The 24,168-nt window shown below is 33.4% G+C and overlaps 1 protein-coding gene and 1 long non-coding RNA gene across 2 annotated transcripts in view; one reads left to right on the top strand and one right to left on the bottom strand.

Annotated features, from left to right (window-relative positions):
- LOC127704151 (rho GTPase-activating protein 190-like) overlaps positions 1-24,168 on the bottom strand; it is a 253,363-nt gene that overhangs the window by 114,615 nt on the left and 114,580 nt on the right. The window lies entirely within an intron of this gene.
- LOC127704171 (uncharacterized) lies at positions 10,994-11,746 on the top strand. Its single transcript, XR_007983172.1, has 2 exons — positions 10,994-11,329; positions 11,699-11,746. It is a non-coding gene; the product is annotated as an uncharacterized LOC127704171 (long non-coding RNA).

Raw genomic sequence — 24,168 nt, 5'->3', positions numbered from 1 at the left:
TCAAATATTTTGGCCTCGAGCATCACTGAAGAGACATTGATTGTCGAAATGCGCATCTGGTGCAGAAAAATTGGTACCGTTTATGTTATTTAAACAGTAATATGGAACGATATTTTTAGGAGAAAAAAATTTTATGCATTCAAAATATGAAAAAACAAAAATTTGTTTACATTTTTAATTCTGTGAAATTTCGAGGAACAATCTATCATTTGCAGTTTTGTAAAAATGATGTACTTTAAAACCTTGATTTGTTTTCTCGGATACTGATCATATTGTTGGACCATTTTGGCAGACAGTTCTATTTTTCAATACTTGCAATTATTGTCCCCCGCGTAACGCGTTGCGGGGGACATGGAAATACCGGGCGTCCGTCCGTCCGTCCGTCCGCGTGTCCGTCCGTCCGTCCGTCCGCGTGTCCGTCCGTCCGTGTGTCCGTCCGTCCGCGTGTCCGTCCGTCCGTGTGTCCGTCCGTCTGTCCGGTCTTGTTAGCTCTCTCACGGGTACAATTCTTGCCAGATTTTTATAAAACTTATACAATAGGTTAATATCACCGATATCTCGGACAAGTTCTATAATGGTGGACGATCGACTTTTTTAAAAGAGTTATGCCCCTTGGAAATATTAAATTTATGGAAAAATGGCCTCGTTAGCACTCTCACGGGTACAATTCTTGCCAGATTTTTATAAAACTTATACTATAGGTTAATATTAGCAATATCTCGGACAAGTTCTAAAATGGTGGACGATCGACTTTTTTAAAAAGAATTATGTCCCTTGGAAATATTAAATTTATGGAAAATGGCCTCGTTAGCGCTCTCACGGGTACAATTCTTCCCAGATTTTTATTTAACTTATACTATAGGTTAATATCAGCAATATCTCAGACAAGTTATGAAATGGTGGACGATTGACTTTTTTAAAAGAGTTATGCCCCTTGGAAATATTGAAAAAAGTGCAACGCGGGGGACATAGGAACTCTGTTCTTTAATTATTCATTAAATTAGATTATTTACTGACGTGGCATGTGTCTTCTTGATAATATTTCCTTCACGATCCTATACCAGATCTTTCATGATCCAATCGCAATACTTGACCACAGTTATTTATTATTTCACGATCATTTTTCTCGATATACCGAATGATAGCCGTCATATGTAATTATAAGAATTGAACGCTTCTTTTTATTATTTTATAGAATTGTAATAGCGTTGCTCGTGTGTACATGTTTAGAATGAAGCGCTTCCACAGGGCTTCATACAAAATATCCTTCGGTCAACGCTAAAAGCAAAGCACCGCACCGTACGGCCTTCAACAATGAGTAAAGACCATACCATATAGTCAGCTATAAAGGCCCTGAAATGTCAAATGTAAAACAATTCAAACGAAAAAAACCAACGGCCTAATTTATGTACAAAATAATGAACGAAAAACAAATATGTAACACAGCAACAAACGACAACCACTGAATTACAGACTCCTGACTTGGGACAGGCACATACAGAATATGGCGGGGTTAAACATGTTAGCGGGCACCCAACCCTCCCCTAACCTGGGACAGTGGTGTAACAGTTAAACATTAGAACAAACTATAAATCAGTTGAAAAAGGCTTAACTCATCAGATGGATACAAATAAAAACATATCTAACAAAAGCAGAAAGTGGACGTGGCCGGGTACTTATACATCCCAACAACAAAAAGACACTAAGTACAGATCTGAGAGTACTCGCAGTTACTGACAGCTAGTTCAAAGCCAATAACAAATAATAAAAAAATCATGATTTTTGACTAGATTATTAATCAGTACACATCCAACAACCAATGTTTATTTATATTCATTTTGGCATTTATAGTATCAAACAAGTATGTAAACCCTTCCCCTTTTCTATCTTGCTCTTCCTTTTTCATATTGCCTCATTGTTTCTAGGGAACCTCGGACTAAGTTAATTGTGTTCACTAGTTATACGTATATTTGTTTTTATTTGTAGAAAATTGATTGTTTTATATTTGAATTTTTATATCATTTAAGTTTGCGTGTACTATATATAACTTCCGTTTTTAGAGCACATGTATATTGGAAAACAGTTAGATTTTCAGTAAAAATGTAAGAAACTCGTCAGCCGCACGAACTTGTTACTTTATGTATCTTTTGGATTTTGCTCAAGAGGTATGGATATAAAAGAACCAGAAATGACCTACAAGTGTGAAGTTGAACTGATCCAGTAAGCAAATTTCAAACCTCGTCTTACCTGTAGCAAACATTTTTCATTTATTTGGGCAATCATATTTTTCCAATTGATTTTCTAATTTCGATTTTTGGTTCATTCATAGTTTAATGCAATGTTCCTATATTCTATCTATAGTTTAAATATAAATTGATTTTCCCCGGAGTATGATTCTATTTATTTCTTTCCGTTGATTGTTTCATCTTATTTTATCATTAATTCATTTTTTTTATTTTTGCATGAACATGTATTTATAAAAAAACCTTAAAAAAAGATTGCACCCTTTAATCTGATTCTAACTTTGAAATTATTTTTTTATATAGATTTTCTAAAGTTCCTGTGAGAGTATTTATACCGAGCTTACATATACAGAAAATATAAGTTATATAATTTTTTTATTATACTTCATTTCAAAATGCGGGATTCTGATTGGTTAATACGAGGGAGACAATTTACTTTATTATACTTCATGTCAAAATGCCAGATTTTGATTGGTTAATACGAGGGAGACAATTTACTCTATCCCATGGCATATACTCTATTACCCTTCACGGAGACGCTTGCTCGAGTGTGCGCTTTAATAAATACGGATGATTGTTATGTACAAGACGACATAGTTTATTACTTTGAATTTGAAATTTAATAGACAGTAATAACAGAACATTCAGTATAATAAATCAAATAACACATATCTGAGAGGGTGATAGAGCAGATTGTTACCCCTCGAAAAGACATTGTCAACCTTGGCTTCGCCTCAGTTGACAATGTTTTCTCGGGGTAACAATCTGCTCTATCACCCTCTCAGCTATGTGTTATTTATAAAATATCTCATGGCAAATACTCTATTACATGTACCTTTCACGGAGACGCTTGGTCATGTGTGCGCTTTACTAAATAGGAATGACTGTTATGTACAAGACGTGTGAAATTAATTAAACAGACAGTAAATAACATAACATTCACTCACTTCGCCACGGTTAACAATGTTTTCTCGGGGTAACAATCTGCTCTATCACCCTTTTAGCTATCAGTTATATAATTCTTTGTCGTTTTTTGTATGATTATCTACTTTCATCTCTTTCCTGTTCCTACATTCCCAGTATTAATGTTTGTTACCGATTTCAGCGCAAACGGACCCGGCAGAATTATTTTTTTGAAAAAAATCGGAAGGTTTATCTTGAGGAACAATCGGATGGGTTATTTTATGTTACAATCGAAAGGGTTATCGAAATTAACAATCAGAATGTTTATTTTGAGTAACAAACGGAAAAGTTATCTGGGGTAACAATAGAAAAGATTTCTTCAGTTTTTATTTAAACTAATAACGTTCTGTTATGTTATTTAATATATCTACCGTACGACATTCAGCAATGAGCAAGACCAATACCGTATAGAATGACAGAACGTGAGCTAATTAAAACAAAAAACAAAAAAACACACACACAAACAAGCGGCTTAATTTATACTACAATAAACTATGAAATTAATCAAAACATGACAGCTTTTGGCTTGATACCTGTACATAATGCGGTGGGGTTAAACATGTGTGTCAGTCAACCCTATACCTAACCTAAGACATTTGGAAAGGACTTGACTCGTCATCTAATGCATCCAGCAAACGATTTTCGGCGAGCTCCTCTGGTCGTTTTTGTTCATGCGAACTGGACCCACATCTGTATTTGAAAGAGTGTTAAAATCGTGAATAGTATTGGCTGTAATAAATTTATACTTTTACTTATAATTTTTTAGTGTTTGCTTTAAATGAGTGATAATTTCATTGTCTACTATTTCGGCAAAGTTAACAAATGAAAGTTAACAATAAAACACAGAAAAAGCGTTGCTGTTGCCATCACGAATACCTTAAAAAGAAAGGGATTTGATACGGTTTTCGTCAACTAATTGTACTGAGATTACTTGTAAGAGAGCAACGGGCTTGACACATTTTAGAGAAGGAACGATACAGTAACGGTGTAAGATCCCTGTCTATTCAACCGTTTTTTTCCCAATTTCCACAGCCTTCTTAATATTTTCCCTTAAGTTCAATTTTGTAGAAACCAGGAATATCCTGAATGTACATGTTTCACCTTGCTAAACATTCCAATTTTCAACCGATGTTTAAAGTCGTTTAGTGAAATACGACCATCTTGAAGGGAGCTACTTCTAAAAATAACTCCGGTTTGTTCTGGACATCTTGAATAAGAAAGGCTTATGCTAATATCGGTTTAACTATTTCTGAAGTTTGAATATTTTGTGAAGTCTTTGATAAGCCACATATGAATGACAGTCTGTTTAGGCCGATAGTTATGATTTCTCTACTCTGTATACTACATTGTAATCTTACTTAACAATCATATTTCTATTTGATGAAATTGTCTTCCGATAATTCTTGGTGTAACCCTTTTTACTAAAATTTACAATAATATCTTATTGGAAATGCAAGAAAAATATATCCATAAACAGAAATGTGACAATTTTTAAAACAAAATTCTTTACACCTATCTTCGAGTTATTATATCTGCTGTAGTCTGTGGTTTTCTTTATTAATAGAATTTACAAAAACAATACATTTATTGGACATGTAAGGAAATGATTAAAGCAATTTTTCTATGATTATGTGTATATAAGTTACAGTGAATTTGTATAAACAGGGATTAGGTAGAATCCCAGATTTTTCACGGATTTTGCATAATCGCTAAAATCATTAGTGATTATATATAATACCTGAAAATGACCAGTGATTTTACATAATCACTGAACATTTTATGAATTTTTACAGAAATTTAGCGTATTTTCCTTGCTTGAAACTATTATTAATGTTTGTACGAGTTTGATATGTATCACCTGCTTAACTGATGACGATTGATTGTATTTCAAATGTGTTATAGATCTAGAGTGACCTATAGCTGTTTATTTCTGTGTCATTTGGTCTCTTGTGGAGAGTTGTCTCATTGGCAATCATACTTCTTCTGTTATATATTTGAGATCAAGATTTACCAAATATAGTTGCCCTATTGATAGAAGTACATGAGTAAGAGATTTAATCATGAAAACTTAACATTTGACCAATGAATCATAAATGAGGTCAGGGTCAGCTTAACCCTGCCAGACAGATATGTACACATTACAATCATTCTTTACACCTGATCCACTTGACCTATAGTCAAATAGTTCTATAACCCCTTCCGTGCCAAATTAACTCTAAATAGAAACCATTATCAGTATACACATAATACTTTTGAATAGGAAGAAATACTTCTATTCACTGATAATTAAATATGTTAAAAAAAAGTGTATCAGACTAATGAAATGAATTCAATTAGAAATACATTTCCTTTTGGAGTTTTTTCATAATTAATGACCTCTGGTCTAACAGATGATGTATGTTTTTTTCATTTTAAGAAATTTTATTACGCTTGCTTTTGACTTTTTTCGAATTATTCGGAATCCTCTAATTTTATCCATATAGTCCCAATGATCATTTTCCTCTAACCCCTAATAAAAAGCGTATAGTGTCTTTGTTCAGGACTAAACTATAGAAACTTTACATTTACCAATGAACCATGAAAATGAGGTCAATGTAAGATGATACCTACCAGACAGAAATGTACTCCTTACATTCATTCCATGTATCAAATAAAGTTGAACTATTGCTCATAGTATTTGAGAAACAGACCAAAACACAAAAACTTAACTTTGACCACTGAACTATGAAAATGAGGTCACAGTTCAATATAATGTCCAGACACAAATGTTCCTTTTTTTTTAGTTCACCAAAAAAAGTTGACAATTGCTCATATAATCGGAGAAACACAGTTTTACAGCAAAATCATCAATACTCCTATGGGGACGAACTGTGCGCCTCTCCTTGCCGACCTTTTTTCATATGATTCGGACACTTGTCAAAAACAAAAAGACTAAAGAAACCAGACTATTAAATTTCCAATCCAGATATTTTGATTAAGTTCTTTCCATTAACAATTCAAACTTTTCTGATTGGGTTCCATTCATATATTCTCCTGAACTAGACATATCTACTAAAAAAAATAGGCTTCCTCCGCCTCAATTTTAGACTTTTGTACACTTCAAATTTGACATGATCGGTAATCTCAGTACCAGGATCTATGATAAACGATTTTAATTTTGAAATTATAAATTTCCACGACCTTAGTAGCAATATATAAACTTCACCTGCATGTGGGATATACATTTCCCAACTCAATCGATATTCGAGAGCTTGCAGCTAATACTCTGACGGTATTAATATATCCCGCTATTGTGTTATTGTGCTATGATAATTTTTTGTATTCTTGTCTTTCATTTTTTCTTATGTGCTTTATCTATATGGTGTCTTAATGTCATTTTGATTTTCATTGTTGACATAGTTGTTTGTTTTTATAGTGATTCAGATTAAAACACTACATTGACTGCTGTACCCCAATTTTTGACATTTTTACCTATCATGTCTGTTGGTTTTGCTAAACATGTCGTCAATATAATGGAATTTTAAGCGACTGTCATAAAAGCGAGAAGTTTAGCTAGCTTCAAAACCAGGTTTAATCCGCCATTTTCTAGAACATGTACAAAAGGAAACACCTGTACCAAGTCAGGGATGTGACAACAGTTTTCAATTCGTTTACTGTGTTTGAGCTTTTGATTTTGCAACTTGATAATGAACTTTCCTTGGTGATCGGTATTTTGTTATTTTACTTTTACACCAAAACATCAAAACTAAACATCGAACAATAAACCCTTACAATGAGATCAAATTTAGTTTGACATGAACAGCTTTATATCATTCCATGTACCCCATATAGTCGGCCTACTGCTTATAGTATCTGAAAAACGGACATAATCACTTTATTTTAACAGTGATTACTAACTCATGAAATGAGGTTCGAGGTCAAAGTTACCTTGTCTGACGGACATGTAGACTTTAAAAAGATTTCATATACCAAATAGTATTATCCAATTATTCGTCATAAGTGAGAAATTCACATGAACAAAGAGTGTACACGCTACATTGTCTCGCCTGTTTTACTTATCATTGAAATCATGTTGTTAGTCTGAAGGTTTTACTACAAGTATCACATAAGCTGAACATTGACCAATGAACCATCAAAATTAGGTCGAGGTCGTATGAACCCTCTGAGATTAACTTGTACACCTTACAATCACTTAATACCTCATATATAGTTGACCTATTACTTATAATATCTGACAAACGGATAAATACGAAAAAATTATCATTGATCAATAAACAATGAAATGAGGACATCGTTATATGAATAACCCTTCCAGACAGACATGCTTACCCCACAATTGTTGCATACACTCAATATAATTGACCATTTGATATACATATCTGAGAAATAGACAAAATTTCTCTAAAGCTAAAAATTGTCCAATGAATCATGAAAATGAGGTCAAAGTCAGATGAAACCTGCCAGAAGGACATATTCATCAAACAGTCATTCCATATACCAAATATAGCCGCCTTATTGCTTAAATTATCTTAGAAAAAGACCCAAATCACTAAAACTTATCATTGTCCAAAGAACCATGAAATTGAGGTCACGGTCAGATGAAACCTGTCAGTCGGACATGTACACCTTACAGTCATTCCATATACCGAAAATAGTTGAGCTGTTGCTTATAGTGTCTGAGTTAAAGACTTGATCACGTAATTTTAACCTTGATCACTGATCCATGGAATAAGGCCAAGGTCAGTTCAACCCTACCTAACATACATGTAGAACCCATATACCAAATATAGTTACCCAATTACTCATAAAAAGTGAGTATTTTACTTAACAAAAAAAAATGCATTTTTTCAACCAGTTAAACCCATGAAAATGAGATCAAGGACAATGGACATATAACAGACGGAAACTCTGTGAAATATGTAACAAGGTATCTGCACACAAGGTATGAAGCATCCAGGTCTTGTACCTTCTGAAATATAAAGAAACAGTTTACGCCAATGCAGCCGCCGCCTGATTGTAATACATATGGCTTGTTTTCTGCCACTTTCATCACAGGCGAGACTATTGAGTTTTTAAGAAGTCATTGAACCATAAAAATGAGGCCAAAGACAATAGTCATAAAACGAATGGAAACTTCGTAACATAAGTCACCTACATACAAAATATGAAGCATCGAGGTCTTCTAACTTCTAAAATATAAATCTTTACACAAATAGTGTATGCCGCCACCGCCAGACTGTTATGAAATGACAACAAATAAACACACAGTCTAGTAATTGCTACAGCAGGAACACATAAAAGCAACTATTTTTAGAATTATTGATAATTTATTCATTCATTTAACAATAGCATTTCAGTATATTACAATACAATTCTGTGAGGAATTTCAAACTGTTCTACAACGAATATACCCCCTTCTGCACCTCATTAACTCTATATAAAAACACCTATCAATTTACAAACGAAACTTTTAAAAGTGAATTGATTCTACCAACTGATTATTCAAAATCTTCAGAAAATCAGGCTTATGAAATGAATTCAATTCAAATACTGAAGTAAAATCAAAATTATCATTTACTTATCTATTCCAATTTTAGTATTTTGGATAATTTATGACCTATGGTCTAACAGATAATTACTTTTTTATCATAAGGATTAAAGCTAGTCTTGTTTTTGACTAATTGTAAGATATTCAGAATCCTCTAATTGTATCCATATAGTTCCAATTAACATGTTCCCTCTAACCCCTACTTTTCTTTCATAATTTTATAACATGATATAGTTTAAAAATCAGTTTTTGCAAATCTAATTCTATTTTCATTTTTTTAAAGAATAAAGGTGCCAAAATTAAATGTATGAAAAATCAATTTATAACAGCTTTGAACAAGAATGTGTCAATAGTTCACGGATGCCCCATTCGCATTATCATTTTCTATAATGTTCAGTGGACCGTGAAATTGGGGCCAAAGCTCTAATTTGGAATTAAAATGAAGAAGATCCTATCATAGGGAACATGTGTACTAAGTTTCAAGTTGATTTGGCTTCAACTTCATCAAAAACTACTTTGATCAAAAACTTTAACCTGAAGCAGGACAGAAGGACGAAGGAACGAGCAGATAGATAGACGAACAAAAGCACAGACTGAAAAACATAATGCCCCTAGTTGGGGCATAAAAGATGCATGTTATGTTGAATCAGTGGAGCGAACATCCTTATTTACATTAATTACAGTCCTGAAAATGACAGGAAAGATACTTTTTCATTAATATTTACAAAGTTACTGCATTTTCACAGCTTTAAAAATTGACGACTTTCGCTGATACTGCCTCTTTAAAAAGAATACATGTTTCACATCATTATCATTAAAAAAATGAGCAATACAAATATAGATGATTTTTATACACTGAACATTTTTATAACATGTAGTCATAATCTAAATGAATGGAGATAATACATTAGTGAGACAAAACACAAGGACGCTAAAAAATCAACATTCAAATATACGTCAACATAATATCTACCTCAATAGACAAAAGTCTACACTGTAGTGAATTTTGTTAATAAGGAAATTAAATCTTCAAGTTTATACTTGTCTAGTATTATTTCATTGATGGAACGATTGTTGGTTGCTTAACGTCCAGTGACAAATATTTCGTGCATGTTCAGAACGAAGTATTATTTCATATATATATAAAATAAACTAGGTATTAGACGAAAAGAAGAAAATTACATACCATTCATTTTATTCTTTTTGTTATTTAAATGCAGTTAAATAAACACAAATAAAAATTCATTCACATAAATGTAATTTTGAACAATTCAAAGGATGCCTTCTTCATGTAATGTTTACTGCCATAGTATTCATATGGGTGACAATTCATAATAATTATCTTTTCATACTTCTTGCTCTACTGTCAACCATATTACAATTATATAAGAATCTCAAAAGAACCTAATATATTTTGTAAATTTCTACACATCTGTGCAGTTGTGCATGAAAAAAAAACCTGATCAAGTACTTGAAAACAATTAAATAAAATTCATTATAGCTATTTATCATGTTTATATAAATAGATTTGCTTGAACTATTTGTTCAAGATCTGATGCAACAACTGTTAAACAAGTAATTATTTACATTCATTAGTTTATTCCATTCAAAATCGAAATATGTGTTTCTAATATAAGAATACAATAATGTACAATAATAAAATGACATCACAAGTGCAACTACAGATCATTTCAAAATGACATAAACATGGAAGGATTAAATATACAAATTTATGTACAAAAGAGCAAAGATAAATAACAATAATAATAACATGAAACAACACTTACAATCATAGAACAACAATAATTATCATTGTTCAGTCTCTGGTGGAGAGTAGTTCAATTAGCGATCATACCACATTTTCTTATTTTTACATTTTCGATGATACGGGTAACTAGTATACTCCAGGGGCGGATCCAGTCATTTTTTAAAGAAGGGGGGTTCCCAACCCAGGAGAAAGGGGGAATGGGTTCCAACCATATGTCCCAATTCAAATGCATTGATCGTTCAAAAAATAGTAGGGTTCCAACCCCCGGAACCTTTCCCCTGGATCACTGTACTTGGTCAACTAGTCCTTCTAATGATCTAGAGTACTTTATCTTCCCCTCAAGCCTCAAGCCTTCCGGAGGAAAGATGTCTAGAAATAAGTGTCATGCGCTATGAAATCTCTAAAAATGAATATGTGGTGTATACACTAATGAGACAGTTTATGTGATGGAAATTAAAGAAAACATATTGTGGACAAGTTCATTTATATACAAATTATCTATTTGATATTATTCCCAACTTTGTACTTCGTTTATATCTATTTACTCTATATTATAATGATCTTACTATATTGAACATATATTTGTATTATATGGTTCAATGAATCCAAATACTCTATCTAGGATCTTTGATATTTACTCACCACTGGCTATTGGACAAATTACTTTTCTTAATAGTTGTTTTATCTGGTTCTGGCCAGTTTGACAGTTCACCTTTTGACTATATATACTGTAATTTTTAACTATATTGTCAATGCAGAATAAGTAACACCAGAAACAACACTATGAGCCGTAGCCAGCATTATAAGGTATTTATAGTTTAAGGGTTTTTCAAATTAATCTATGGTTAAAAGTTTTTGTCTTAAATATTTTATTTAGTTTCATTTACTTTGCTAATTGTATTTCAAACTTTATATTTTCTTTTTTACCTGTAATAAACTTTCAATGTTGTATAGTATTTTATTGAGACGTATGGTCAACTTACTTTAGTGAACAGTTTTCATTAGCATTAATTAACAAATTGTTTACATTCAGAGTTGTCATTTCACTAGTTTTACATTATTATTTATTTGCAATAGTGTAATCAAACATAATATACATTATTTGTTACAAAATGATATATTTATATGCATTTATTTGTAAAGTTATATTTATTTGTCATTATCTGTATATTTCAGATCTGTCGTTGCCTTCTTTATAGTACATAATAAAGTATTTGAACGTTCTGCATTCAATTCATCTATGCCTTATTCCACCTGGTCACATATGGCGTCGTCGACAAACCAGAAGGCAATGATTGCTGACATTCCATCAGACGGCTGAGCGGGGTATCTACGGAGGAAGCCGAACATTTACGAAGTTGATGTGTGTGTGTCATCGGGCTATCCACGGAGTTGACCGAAAAATCGGAAATCCACGGAAGGAGCCGACCAGTGACGGAGATTATTGGTGTTATTGGAATATATACGGACTTAACCGAACATTGTCGGAGATTGAAAGGCGAACACTAACGAAGATGTATAACAGTGCAGAAACCATGTACCAATGAGGACCGATGAAGTAACTGTTTTCTGTATTTGGAATATATGTGATATTGAGAAATATTGTGATATATGTTGAAATGTGTAAATTTTTTTTCATTTTGGATTATGTGTTTTATTCATACTGGATTATAGTTGTGCATTTATTCACTTTTTGTGAATATAGAGTTGAAGTTATATATTGTGTATTTTTGCAATTTTTGTATTTTTTATAATTTTCAATAGTTTTGAAAGTTCATAATGGCAAGTCATCCTACTTGTAAGTCTTTACAAAAGCAAGTGAATGAATTACAGAATAGTATTAAAGAAATGTCTTGGAAATCTGGTGGTGAAAATGAAGTGAAAAAGGCACCGAATGAAAAGAATGTTGTATATGTACAGAAAGATAGAAAGGTTCCGAAGTTTTCCGGTTATAATTTTCCAGTTGAAGATTGGATTGAAGATGTTAATACTGTGCTACATTCACGTGAGATGTCCCGTCAAGAACGAGCGGATTTTATATATTTACAACTTGAAGGTTCTGCTAAAGATGAAGTGAAATATCGTTCTCATCTAGTACGACAAAGTCCAGATCAAATTTTAGAAATTTTACAAGATGCCTTTGGTGTAAAGGATAATATTACCAAACTACAGAAGAATTTTTTGGATCGTGTGCAAAAGCCAAATGAATCGCTCAGAGAATATTCATATGTGTTAATGGATTTAATGAGTAAAATTACAATTAAAAATTCTACTTGGATGCCTAATAAAGAGAAAACATTATGCGACCAATTTTCACAAAATGTACAAGACAGTTACTTAAGAAAGCATCTGAAACAAATAGTTCGTGCACAACCTCATATGCCGTTTTTGGATTTACGTGAAGAAGCTATTATGTGGTCCGAGGAGGAAGAATATACAGATAAAAGATATAACACAAAGACGAAAAGTGAAACAACTGATACTGTACCAGAAGAACCTACAGCTGATGTGTGCGCTAGTAAGGATAAAACTGACAGTAGTAGTGAACAATCCGAAAAATTCAACCAGTTATTGGGTATTGTCCAGAAACAAAGTGAACAAATTGAAACATTAACGAAGATCATGAATTCAAAGCAACAGTCGACAAATTATAACAGTAGATACAATAGGTTCGAACCACAACGACGTACTTTGTTATGTTTTGGATGTAATAAACCAGGTCACAAGATTGTAGACTGTCCAGTTGTTAATTCAAAGAAGTCGGGAAACGAGTAGCGTCTGCCGTGAAGAGTCCCATTGTAGATGATAATCATATGGACTCAATACAAGCTGATCGTTTAGTGGGTAAATGTCCAACAGTTAGTGCTTACTTTGCAGGATTTAAAGTTAACTGTCTAGTAGATACTGGGTCAACTGTTACAACAGTTACAGAGTCGTTTTACAACCGTTTTCTGAGGAGGTGTACGGAGCTACAAACTGATATTACGTTTAATCTGAAAGGGGCAAATGGAATTTGTATACCGTATATAGGATATGTTGAAGTAGATATTGACATTATGGGGCAACGTTTGCCAAACAGAGGTGTTTTGATTGTGAAGGATCCTATTGACAGTTATACCCGTATGAGAAAAGAAAATGTCCCTGGACTTTTGGGAATGAACGTTATTAGCTTATGTAAAAAACTTTTGCAACAAGATTATGGGAACCAGTATCCAGAAGAAGTTACCGAAATAGCAGAAAATTTTAAACTTAGAGAACTTTTTAAAGCTTGTGACAAAAATGAACATTGTAATACTATTGGATTTATTAAACTTTGCTCGAATTCACCAGTTCGTATTCCTGCAAATTCTGTGACTATTTTAAATGGAACTGGGCCGAATTTACCGAGATTGTATGATGCTGTTGTTGAACCTTTACACACTAGTGGACACTTACCTTCTACTTTTATTGTTGTACATACGTATGTTACTGTTCGAAATGGACGTTTAACTTTTAGAGTTGCTAATATTGGAGATGATGATATATGGCTTGCTCCAAGAACTAGAGTTGGTATTTTATTGAAAGGTGATGTAGAAAACCATGATAGAGGACATGTTGAATTTATACGAACTGGACATACAGATGAAATTTATATTCATGATATTGCGTATTGTGCAGAAACTGATGTTAAATTGTCAAAGTTAGAAGATTTTGAAATGCCTGTAGATATTAGCCATTTATCAACAACAACCAAGCAAAGAGAACAAATAAAAACACTGTTTTATAACTATAGTGATATTTTTTCGAAAAATGATAGTGATGTTGGATATACAACAACTGTAAAACATAAAATTCGCACAGTAGATGATGAACCGATTGTTCAACCGTATAGACGAATTCCGCCTAACCAGTATGAAGAAGTCAAACAACATATACAGAAGTTAGTTGAAAACAAGATTATTCGTGAAAGCACAAGTCCTTACGCTTCACCTATCGTACTAGTAAGAAAAAAAGACAATTCTCTGCGCATGTGCGTGGACTTTAGAAAAATAAACCAGAAGTCTTACAAAGATGCTTACCCATTACCTCGTGTTGAGGAATCGTTTGATGCTTTGAGTGGAGCTAAATTATTTTCAACAATGGATTTAACTAGCGGTTACAATGTCGTGGCGATGCATGAAGATGATATCGAGAAAACTGCTTTTACAACACCGTTTGGACTTTACGAATATCTACGAATGCCCTTCGGATTATGCAATGCACCTGCAACATTTCAACGTTTGATGCAGCATTGTTTTCGAGATGAGATTTTTAACATTTTGTTAGTCTTTTTAGATGATATTATTGTCTACTCCGCCAATATTGAAGAACATTTGAAACGTTTAGAAGTTGTTTTCAAGAGATTACGGGAACATGGTTTAAAACTGAAACCTTCGAAATGTCATTTTTTTAAACGAGAAGTCCGTTATTTGGGCCACGTTGTTTCAGATGAAGGAATTCAAACCGATCCAGATAAAATCAGTGCAGTTCAAGATTTTGAAATACCTACAACAGTTAAAAAGTTAAAGTCATTCTTAGGTTTAGCAGGATATTACCGTCGATTTACACAGGGATTCAGCAAGATTGCAGGACCTTTACACAAATTAGCTCAAAAATTTACCCCTCATCCACGAAAATTATTTGGAAAGGAATGGACTAGTGATTGTCAGACTGCTTTCGATACTCTGAAAGAACACTTAGTAACTGCTCCAGTATTGAGTTATGCAAAGTTTGATGAACCGTTTATTTTAGAAACTGATGCAAGTATGCAAGGATTAGGTGCTGTTTTGTCACAATATGTCGATGGACAATTGCGTGTTGTTGCGTATGCTAGTCGTGCTTTAAGACCAAATGAGCGTAATATGGATAACTATAGTTCCAGAAAATTAGAACTCTTAGCTTTAACTTGGGCAATTACTGAAAAATTTAGAGATTATTTACTTGGATCAAAATTTACAGTGTATACAGACAATAATCCGTTGTGTTATCTACAAACATCGAAACTTAGTGCACATGAACAAAGATGGTTGTCAAAATTAGCAGTTTTTAATTTTGATGTTAAATATAGACAAGCCAAACATAACAACAATGCTGATGCTTTATCACGTATGCACGATAAAATTGAACTTTCGAAATCTGAGGATGTCAAAAATCTACTTCAAACATTTGCTGCAGGAACTGTTGTACCAAATGACTTAGCATCAAATATACAGTCTGTGCCAACAAAATCAGTTTATACAGAGGAATCTTTTGTAACTTTACCTTCTTTAGATAGACTTGATATTAAGGATTTACAAAAACGAGATCCTGTGGTTGGTAAATTTATTGAAATATGGAACACTAAACGTAAACCTTTGAGATCGGAGCAACGAAAATTTGATAAGCCGTTGGTAACATTATTACGTCAGTGGGACCGCATTGAAGTTGAAGATGGTTTGATTTATAGAGTAATCATTGATCCGAATCATGGTCAGTTGAAACAGTTGATATTACCTGTCGTGTTACGGAACAAAGTGTTGGATAACTGTCATGATAAGTTAGGACATCAAGGAATTGAGCGTACTTTCACTAATGTTCGAATCAGATGTTATTGGCCGGGTATGTTTAATCATATTAAGGATTATTGTAAGAAATGTGAACGTTGTATTGTTTCGAAAATGCCACAACCAGCTATAAGACCAGCTATGGGACATTTGATAGCTAACAGGCCATTGCAAATACTTGCAATTGATTTTACTGTACTTGAACCAGCACATGGAAAAGAAAATGTACTTGTTATGACTGATATTTTTACTAAATTTACCCGTGCAGTACCTACGAAAGATCAGAAAGCAGACACTGTTGCTAATGTATTGTTGACTGAATGGTTTTGTGTGTATGGAGTACCAGAGCGTCTACACTCCGATCAAGGTCGGAATTTTGAATCAGATGTTATTTGTCAGCTTTGTAAATTGTACCAAATTGGTAGATCTCGAACTACACCGTATCATCCAGAAGGAAATGCACAATGTGAACGCTTTAATAGAACACTACACAATCTTCTGAAATCACTTTCTCCTGATAAAAAGAAACATTGGCCAAAGTATTTACCGGAACTTATCTTTTCGTACAATGTGTCACAGAACTCAACAACAGGTTATAGTCCTTATTATCTAATGTTTGGTCGTAGTCCTAAATTGCCAATTGACTTTTTACTTGGAACAAATCAGACTAATGAAACTCATGAATCGTTAGATGAATGGATTATTGCACATCAGAATCGTTTACGATATGCTTACGAAAAAGCTGGGGAGCAAACAAAAGATAGTGCTGAATACCGTAAGACTGTACATGATCAGAAACGTTTTAATCCTGAAATTTGTGTCGGTGATAAAGTTTATATCAGAAACCGTGTTGTACGTGGACGAAATAAAATACAAGACACTTGGAGCTCAACTGTTTACCTTGTCGTACGTTTGTCAGAAAATACTGTTACTGTAGAACCTAGTGATGGTGCTGGTGTTTCTAGAACTTTGAATCGTCGTGATGTCGTTAAATGTAATATACAACAATCTGTGTATAATAACAGCAGTGACTCAGACAGTTCAGATGATATGTTTATACCCAGACGAACAACTAGAACAACTGCAGGGAAACATACAAATCCAAATAGACTTCCAAATTCAAAATTTATGTCTAAGTAAATTCATTCAGGACATTAGTTGTACATATTTACATGTTTGTGTCTTATTTTTGTGTTATTTATTATGATAGTAAAGGGAGTATGTGGATATAAATATTTGCATTATCGAGACGATTAATACTTAGCTGGGGAGTATGTGGACAAGTTCATTTATATACAAATTATCTATTTGATATTATTCCCAACTTTGTACTTCGTTTATATCTATTTACTCTATATTATAATGATCTTACTATATTGAACATATATTTGTATTATATGGTTCAATGAATCCAAATACTCTATCTAGGATCTTTGATATTTACTCACCACTGGCTATTGGACAAATTACTTTTCTTAATAGTTGTTTTATCTGGTTCTGGCCAGTTTGACAGTTCACCTTTTGACTATATATACTGTAATTTTTAACTATATTGTCAATGCAGAATAAGTAACACCAGAAACAACACTATGAGCCGTAGCCAGCATTATAAGGTATTTATAGTTTAAGGGTTTTTCAAATTAATCTATGGTTAAAAGTTTTTGTCTTAAATAGTTTATTTAGTTTCATTTACTTTGCTAATTGTATTTCAAACTTTATATTTTCTTTTTTACCTGTAATAAACTTTCAATGTTGTATAGTATTTTATTGAGACGTATGGTCAACTTACTTTAGTGAACAGTTTTCATTAGCATTAATTAACAAATTGTTTACATTCAGAGTTGTCATTTCACTAGTTTTGCATTATTATTTATTTGCAATAGTGTAATCAAACATAATATACATTATTTGTTACAAAATGATATATTTATATGCATTTATTTGTAAAGTTATATTTATTTGTCATTATCTGTATATTTCAGATCTGTCGTTGCCTTCTTTATAGTACATAATAAAGTATTTGAACGTTCTGCATTCAATTCATCTATGCCTTATTCCACCTGGTCACAATATTTTAAATGTTCGTTTTGGTGACCCCATGAATAATAACTGGACTCCGCGCCTGTGGTATCATCACTGCTTAGGAGTCAGGGCAAATTATTGACTTGATTGATAATAACCAGGGGCGGACCCAGCCATTTTCAAAGGAGGAACCCGATCCAGGGTAAAGGGGCGGGGAGGGGTCCAACTATATGTCACCATTCAAATGCATTAATCCTTTAAAAACGAGGATTCCAACCCCCGGAACCCCCCCCCCCCCCCCTCTGGATCCGCCACTGACAACCATTTTCAATTTCGTCCTTCATCACAAATTCTTATTCCCCCAAGCAAAACTTGACATTAGATAAATTTGTGGTTGTTTTTATGTCCCTTGACTTTTATTTTTTTCTTGTTTTGAGTGCTGAATTCTGATAAAGTAAATCAAGAAATGCGCTTCGGACACGGCAAAGAATTTGGGCCACAGAGGCCTTGATTTGGATCTACAGATAGAATAGTGCAATATCATAAATAATAACAAATAAATACGATCTTGATTATGGAAATTTAAATGAACTTTGTCCTTTTATGTCCGCTGTTCGTTTTAATCATGTTTACAGATTCAAAACTTTGATTTTTTTTTCAGGATTGTAGTAATATTGTCTGTTTTTGTGCAATTGAAAGGTCACTTTTCTTTAAAAAAACATTGTCCACCGTAGTCAAGAAAAATAATAATATACAGTATACAAATGTGTGAACTATTCAGATACACATCTTAACAGAAAATTAAGGGGGTGCATGCATGTGTAACAAAAACGATTAAGATTAGCCCAATTCGGAAATGATATGGTTGCTACATTTTGTTTGTAAATTTGTAGCTCATAAGTTTTATGAACAAACCAAAATAAGTGCAACATACGTCAAAAACACAGAAGAACGTCAAAACCAAAAAGGGGATCAAAACATAAAATATTAAGAATCAAGAATACAGAAGGATTGTGTACGAAATCAAAGAATAAAGAAATAAGGACCCAATCTAGATCATCTTGTCCTATAATGAAGTTGTAACGGAAGACTCGCATCTTTAACCATTCGAATTGTCCCTCTTTGACCCGAAAAAATATTTAAAACGTCACCTGCTAGATACAAATTATCTTATTGGGTCAAGATAGAGTTCGCAGAATATAGAATAAGGGGCAAAACGTGGAGAATAAGGGGCAAACAGTAAGGAATAGAGAATAATGGGAATTTTAAATATAATGAAAATAGAAAATACCGGTTATAAAAATTAAGAAAAAAGAATAAATGGCCTAGAAATTTAAGAATACACATCTCATACTAGAGAAACAAACCTGGTATCAGGATGGTTTCAAATAGAATAGAGAAAGGAAACAAGAATGTGTCAAAGAGACAACAACCTGACCAAAGAGCAGAGAGCAGCCCAAGGCCACCAATGGGTCTTAAATGCAGCGAGAAAATCCAGCACCCGGAGGCCTCACAATCAGCGCTTTTATAGCTGTTCTTCATCTCAAATTCAAAGTGAGGCCTTCAACACGGAGGAAAAATAAATCACTGAAAGTTTAAGACAGCCCCTAGCACCTACATCATACAAGGCTAACAAAGGTTAAAGGTTCCTGACATGAGACAGGCGCAAAAATGCGGCTGGGTTAAACATATTTTGTGAAATCTCATACTCCCCTATAACTCCAGCCCATGTGGAATTAACGAACACTAAAAATACGCACAGTAAAACTCAGTTTAAAAGAAGTCCGAGTGCGATGGCAGAGTAGATGACAGAAGAAACTAAGCAAAATGGCAACATAGATATAAATTATCAAAGAACTACTAGCAGTTACTGATATGCCAGCTCCAGACGCCAATTAATCGGACCAACAGATTGTATCTTCATCATATGAAATCAAGCACAATCCCCACCGTTAGGGGTGTAGTATCATGCCATCTTAATTTATACGAGAGGAATATAACCCGTATCATGCCAACAACTAGTTTTATAATGCATGTGATATTTCCGATGCAAAGACCCTATGAGTGAAACAATATCAATTTTAACAAGAGTGCACACGCTGAAATGTCTCGCCTTCTTTACTAATCACTGATATTATGTTGATAGTCCTAAATATAAAGCTTTATTACAACTGTCACATAAACTTAACATTAACCAAGAAAACTAAACATTGACCAATGAACCATGAAAATGAGGTCAAGGTCAGATGAACCATGCCAGGCAGGCATGTACAGCTAACAATTCTTCCATACAACAAATATAGTTGACCTATTGCTTATAGTTTAAGAAAAAACAGACCAAAACACAAAAACTTAACACTGAGCGATGAACTGTGAAAATGAGGTCAAGGTCAAATAAAACCTGCGCGACTGACATATAGATCATAAAATATTTCCATACACCAAATATAGTTGACCTATTGCATATAGTATTAGAAAAAAAGACCAAAACTCAAAATCTTAACTTTGACAACTGAACCATGAAAATGAGGTCAAGGTCAAATGAAACCTGCCAGCTAGACATGTACACCTTACAATCATTCCATACACCAAATATAGTAGACCTATTGCATACAGTATAAGAAAAACAGAACCAAAACAAAAAAACTTTACTATAACCACTGAACCATGAAAATGAGGTCAAGGTTAGATGACACCTGCCAGTTGGACATGTACATCTTACAGTCCTTCCATACACCGAATATACTTGACCTATTGCTTATAGTATCTGAGATATGGACTTGACTACCAAAACTTAACCTTGTTCACTGATCCATGAAATGAGGTCGAGGTCAAGTGAAAACTGTCTGTCGGGCATGAGGACCTTGCAAGGTACACACATACTAAATATAGTTATCCTACTACTTATAATGAGAGAGAATTTAACATTACAAAAAATGTTAACTTTTTTTTCAAGTAGTCACTGAACCATGAAAATGAGATCAAGGACATTGGACATGTGACTGACAGAAACTTCGTAACATGAGGCATCCATATACAAAGTATGAAGCATCCAGGTCTTCCACCTTCTAAAATATAAAGCTTTTAAGAAGTTAGCTAACGCCGCCGCCGCCGCCGTAGCCGCCGCCGCCGCCGCCGGATCACTATCCCTATGTCGAGCTTTCTGCGACAAAAGTCGCAGGCTCGACAAAAACTACAATCTTTAATGCCTTTACAACAGTATCGTAACTGTATCGTTACTATATCCCTTATAAATAAGTCTGTTCAAAGGTTTGGTTAGCTTTTGAGATTAATGCCGACATTTTGTGCTTTGTATAGAATATTACTATAAAAGATTGGATGTGAAATACCCTAACGTACAAGATGCACGTTGATTTATATTTACGAACGATGTCCTTGTAGTAATGATAAAATTTTGTAAACGTTTTGATAAGTTTATAATTTCGAAAATCCCTGTTTAAGAATTTTTCAGTTATGCAGAGACTTCTTTCTTAAAATTAAATATGGTTTTCCATACATGAGCAAATCGAACAAATTGAGATATATAAACACCATTCATGCGATGGTGCCAAGGGAACGTCACCATCACAAACGGATAATTGACTATAGGAAATGAAAAATCATCTCTTTTATTGTACATTTTAGTATCAAGCTTCCCGTTAAAGATATATATAGGAAAGGGCAGTGTTCGTGGTTAGTGTTAGCTTTATTTAAAGTAAGTTTAAAGTGATAAATCTCTTTAGTGTATACATATTGAAGTCGTTAGCATTGAGAGCCAAAATATCATTCAAATATCAAACGAAGTGTTATCAAATTTTTTTATCAAATATTGTATCGATGGGTCTTTGCTGATTTTAGACATACACAATCATTCGTAACATTAGAGAAACAGGTTCGCAATAAGTGGGGCACATTTATTCCCCATTTAGAATTCCGATAAAAACACCTTTACACTTCTCACTATAATTAAAAATATATTTCCGGGTAGGTTTTGTTGGCCAGATTCAATTTGCGCCAATTACAGATTTGAAAAGGTAGCAATTGCGCCAATATCTTTTTTACTGAAGGTATTAATTACGCCAATAAATCGAATCAAGTTGCGCCACGTTTTCTTTTTTCGCATTAGCGTTTCTAAAACCAGAAGATGTAGGTGATAGCTTTGCTGAGGATATACTTCCTGATATGCCAAGTGCTACAAAGGTAGAAGAATTCGCTGATTACGTGTTATCAACATACATAGAGAATAATGCGTTGTTTCCTCCTCCAGTGTGGGCTGTAATTCCTTCAAATTCTTGAAGAACAAATAACAGACCTGAAGCATTCCACTCTCATTACAACGAACAATTTTATGCTTCGCATCCGTCAAGATTTGTGTTTTAGAGGCCAAGACATATATTAAAATCCGAAGTGCTGGCTCAGAAGGTTGGACTGAAGTCGCATGACTCGGAAACAGAAAAAAGTACCAAATACTAAATAGAGGAGAGGTCAACAGTAAGGAATATGCTTCTATATTAAGTAACAAATACAAGCCTTTGGTTTAATGTTGGACAGAGACATATCATAGTTTTTAAATGTAAATAAAATTGAGAATGGAAACGGGGAATGTGTCAAAGAAACAACAACCCGACCAAAGAGCAGAAAACAGCCCAAGGCTACCAATGGGTCTTCAACCCAGCGAGAAAACTCGCACACGGGGGCGGGCTTCAGCTGGCCCCTTAAACAAAAACGTATATGTATGAGTGAACATTTTTAATTCAGAATTATTATTAAAGTGACTTTAACTCATCCAGTCGGTAACTGTTGGTCTCAAGCCCGGATAAAGGATGCAGAAAGTCAAACATTTAGTAGATATATCAATGGATTGTCATAGAATTGACGCAATTGTATGATCTTTTATTGACACAAATGGAACCTATAGTTTTCGAAATGAAATGACGCAGAGGTAGCATTGGCGCAAATTAGTTGTGGCGCAAATAGATTTATTTTTGGCGCAATAAGATATCGGCCGATTTTTGTAAACGTAACAAATAAGAGGGAGATTGGTATTATCAATTTAAATGAATAAAGGTTATTATAGATCAAATTCACAACAATAATTTGGTTTATTGAATTAACCGTGTCATATATAAAAACGTAATTCTAAACAATTCAGAAAACAAAAATAAATAGTAACGTCTAACATTTTTAACAATTAATAAATACTGAATACAAAAAGAAAAAAACTCGTACAAAAAGCCCTATGCAAACAATAAGAATAAATGCATCATAAAATTAAAATAAACAAATAAATATTAAAATAACACACAAATCAGAGATACAAATTAAAGGGTGACAATAGTATTCTCGCACAAAAGACATGCAGGAAGAGTAAAGATACAACAAAATTACAATTAAAGTAACGGCGCGGGTAAAGTCATTTCTAAAAAGGGCGGTTCCAACACATGCAAGTCTTATAAAACGGGAGTCCAACCATATGTCCCCCATACAGAAGAAAAACAAAAATTACAATGAAACAACTTGTATATCACATTATTTAGAACATGTAATGAGACGGTTCAATGACAAAATAATGTTTTGACAGTAACCGAACTGTAAGCTGCAGATGCACGATTTAATAATTTCAATATTATGTATCTGACAGTTATCTGTACTTTAATTCCAATCATGACTGTACTTCTGATATTAAGGACATACGATACAGTTACAGCTGAGGTAATGACGTTGCTAACGAAAATTATAATTTTCGCGACGTCAAACTGTGACTTTTCGGGAAAAGATGCAGTTTTCGGCTGTTTGTTATCATTCAAACTGATTTATCTTGAAAACTAGTTTATGGACCTCCATTTTTTAAATGACATTTCGTTTGATAATGTATGAAGATTATGTGTACCAATTCTCATGAAAAAGTCAATAATGCAATTTAAAAAAAAAATGATAAATATACAGCAAAAATGACGTTTTTTTCAACATTATTGAACATTTGATAAATATGAGTTAATTGTAAAAATGAAATGCACAAATTTATAGGACATTTATATAAAACAGAAAACAGCTTGTGTTTAT

This window comes from Mytilus californianus, unplaced genomic scaffold, assembly GCF_021869535.1.
Source record: "Mytilus californianus isolate M0D057914Y unplaced genomic scaffold, xbMytCali1.0.p SCAF_6, whole genome shotgun sequence".
Taxonomy (NCBI): Eukaryota; Metazoa; Mollusca; class Bivalvia; order Mytilida; family Mytilidae; genus Mytilus; species Mytilus californianus.
The sequence above is the reverse complement of the archived record's forward strand: the minus strand, read 5'-3'. Positions and strand labels throughout refer to the sequence as shown.